The sequence below is a fragment of the Electrona antarctica genome (genome assembly GCF_951216825.1).
Source record: "Electrona antarctica genome assembly, contig: scaffold_25, whole genome shotgun sequence".
In the NCBI taxonomy this organism is placed as follows: Eukaryota; Metazoa; Chordata; class Actinopteri; order Myctophiformes; family Myctophidae; genus Electrona; species Electrona antarctica.
This window is the reverse complement of record NW_027637034.1, coordinates 11,296,271-11,300,207: the sequence shown is the minus strand read 5'-3', so window position 1 is coordinate 11,300,207 and position 3,937 is coordinate 11,296,271.

Below are 3,937 nucleotides of genomic sequence, written 5' to 3'. Positions count from 1 at the left end.
CAGCCGTGTGAGACTGAAGATGGAAAGGTAAACAAGGCTCGTTGGTCTAGGGGTATGATTCTCGCTTTGGGTGCGAGAGGTCCCGGGTTCAAATCCCGGACGAGCCCTACTGTTGACACTGCACTTCACCATCCCTCGCCTTAGTTCATGTCTTGGAAATAAGTATGTTGTAGCCTGGAAGAAGACAACATAGAACCTCAGCAACGACTAGCAGACATTGTCAATTATGAACCACAAAGCTGCAGTTTTCTATTCAGTTTCAATGGAAGCCTTCAACATGACACTACAAAGTGACACCCAACGTTTGTACCTGTTGCACAGACAATAAAGCTCCGTAGTCGGCAGGACTTGAACCTGCGCGGGGAGACCCCAATGGATTTCTAGTCCATCGCCTTAACCGCTCGGCCACGACTACCGCTGATACCTGTAGGCACACCTGTTCAGCAATTTTGGGTGAACACAAAGAGGAACTTGAACCCACAACCCAAGCAATCTTCTGAAAGTTGATTGATGGGTTAAATTGACCCTCTTATCTCCATTACCTGCATCATCTCTGACATCTTCAAGAAAGCCACGAGTGCAACAGACAGCTTTGTGAGAGTAAATATTACAGTGAATACAGGGCTCGTTGGTCTAGGGGTATGATTCTCGCTTAGGGTGCGAGAGGTCCCGGGTTTAAATCCCGGACGAGCCCCTCCAGGTCACCATCCTTCCAAAGTGATTCTGAACAGTCAAACTTCTGAGCAGATTGGGTCAAAGGTTGTTTCTTACATAGTTGGAAAATGCTGTGTTCACACATTCTTCAGTCTGGAACTAAATCTATTTCGTGCAAAAAACGACTTTGCTACACACCACAATGTACTTGACCAAATCTTTTTTCAAAGAGATTATAATTGCAGTAAATAGAATATGGCCTCATAAATACAGCTTCAACACAGCCGTGTGAGACTGAAGATGGAAAGGTAAACAAGGCTCGTTGGTCTAGGGGTATGATTCTCGCTTCGGGTGCGAGAGGTCCCGGGTTCAAATCCAGGACGAGCCCTTCCAGTAACTCTGTCCAATAACTATAATATGGGAATGTTATCAGAAAAATGTCAAATCTGGTGAATACATCCCTTGCTGAGAAATGTATTCACCAATTAATTTGTAAAATTGTCTAGTAACACATCACAAAGGTTGAAATTCAGATTCCATGGGGAAATCTGAGACGGCTGCTGAAAGTTGCGATACCACCTTATACAGGCAACATTTTCAAATTTTAATTCTGCTTTAAGTATCATGTTAGGGGTCAAACTAAGGGAATAGCTTTACACATTGTAATTGTAATGTATTACATTTCACAGTTATAAAGTCTCCTGAGAGACTAACAAAAATTGCCATGGCTGACTATATTTCAAGTCATCCTGGCGGGGTATTGGGTAAAGTTTTCAACTAGCAATAATCACGTCTCAGTAGGACTTCATTGACTATGAAATTGCCGCTGCGCAAGAGTACTATTGAGAGGTCACATGATTCTATGACTCCTGAATGTGTAGTCTCTTCCAGCGTGGTGCCCAGCTGATACTTCTCAGTAGGCCTATAGGCTATTGTCACATATGCAACGGCCGATCGTTAACGCCATGCACAAGATGAAGATGGTTGTGTTTTGTTTTGGGTAAAGACAAAGGGGGACTTGAACCCACACCCCAAGCAACATTTGAATGTTGATTAATGGGTTAAATTGACACTCATATCTCCATTACCTGCTGCATTGCTGACATCTTCAAGAAAGACACATGTGCATCAAACAGCTGTGTTACACGGAAGATGCCAAAGTAATCAAGGCTCGTTGGTCTAGGGGTATGATTCTCGCTTTGGGTGCGAGAGGTCCTGGGTTCAAATCCCGGACGAGCCCTACTGTTGACACTGCACTTCACCATCCCTCGCCTTAGTTCATGTCTTGGAAATAAGTATGTTGTAGCCTGGAAGAAGACAACATAGAACCTCAGCAACGACTAGCAGACATTGTCAATTATGAACCACAAAGCTGCAGTTTTCTATTAAATTTCAATGGATGCCTTCAACATGACACTACAAAGTGACACCCAACGTTTGTACCTGTTGCACAGACAATAAAGCTCCGTAGTCGGCAGGACTCGAACCTGCGCGGGGAGACCCCAATGGATTTCTAGTCCATCGCCTTAACCGCTCGGCCACAACTACCACTGATACCTGTAGGCACACCTGTTCAGCAATTTTGGGTGAACACAAAGAGGAACTTGAACCCACAACCCAAGCAATCTTCTGAAAGTTGATTGATGGGTTAAATTGACCCTCTTATCTCCATTACCTGCATCATCTCTGACATCTTCAAGAAAGCCACGAGTGCAACAGACAGCTTTGTGAGAGTAAATATTACAGTGAATACAGGGCTCGTTGGTCTAGGGGTATGATTCTCGCTTAGGGTGCGAGAGGTCCCGGGTTCAAATCCCGGACGAGCCCCTCCACATCCCCATCCTTCCAAAGTGATTCTGAACAGTCAATCTTCTGAGCAGATTGGGTCAAAGGTTGTTTCTTACATAGTTGGAAAATGCTGTGTTCACACATTCTTCAGTCTGGAACTAAATCTATTTCGTGCAAAAAACGACTTTGCTACACACCACAATGTACTTGACCAAATCTTTTTTCAAAGAGATTATAATTGCAGTAAATAGAATATGGCCTCATAAATACAGCTTCAAACAGCCGTGTGAGACTGAAGATGGAAAGGTAAACAAGGCTCGTTGGTCTAGGGGTATGATTCTCGCTTTGGGTGCGAGAGGTCCCGGGTTCAAATCCCGGACGAGCCCTACTGTTGACACTGCACTTCACCATCCCTCGCCTTAGTTCATGTCTTGGAAATAAGTATGTTGTAGCCTGGAAGAAGACAACATAGAACCTCAGCAACGACTAGCAGACATTGTCAATTATGAACCACAAAGCTGCAGTTTCCTATTCATTTTCAATGGAAGCCTTCAACATGACACTACAAAGTGACACCCAACGTTTGTACCTGTTGCACAGACAATAAAGCTCCGTAGTCGGCAGGACTAGAACCTGCGCGGGGAGACCCCAATGGATTTCTAGTCCATCGCCTTAACCGCTCGGCCAGGACTACCGCTGATACCTGTAGGCACACCTGTTCAGCAATTTTGGGTGAACACAAAGAGGAACTTGAACCCACAACCCAAGCAATCTTCTGAAAGTTGATTGATGGGTTAAATTGACCCTCTTATCTCCATTACCTGCATCATCTCTGACATCTTCAAGAAAGCCACAAGTGCAACAGACAGCTTTGTGAGAGTAAATATTACAGTGAATACAGGGCTCGTTGGTCTAGGGGTATGATTCTCGCTTAGGGTGCGAGAGTTCCCGGGTTCAAATCCCGGACGAGCCCCTCCAGGTCACCATCCTTCCAAAGTGATTCTGAACAGTCAATCTTCTGAGCAGATTGGGTCAAAGGTTGTTTCTTACATAGTTGGAAAATGCTGTGTTCACACATTCTTCAGTCTGGAACTAAATCTATTTCGTGCAAAAAACGACTTTGCTACACACCACAATGTACTTGACCAAATCTTTTTTCAAAGAGATTATAATTGCAGTAAATAGAATATGGCCTCATAAATACAGCTTCAAACAGCCGTGTGAGACTGAAGATGGAAAGGTAAACAAGGCTCGTTGGTCTAGGGGTATGATTCTCGCTTCGGGTGCGAGAGGTCCCGGGTTCAAATCCCGGACGAGCTCTTCCATTAACTCTGTCCAATAACTATAATATGGGAATGTTATCAGAAAAATGTCAAATCAGGTGAATACATCCCTTGCTCAGAAATGTCTTCACCAATTAATTTGTAAAATTGTCTAGTATCACAAAGGTTGAAATTCAGATTCCATGGGGAAATCTGAGACGGCTGCTGAAAGT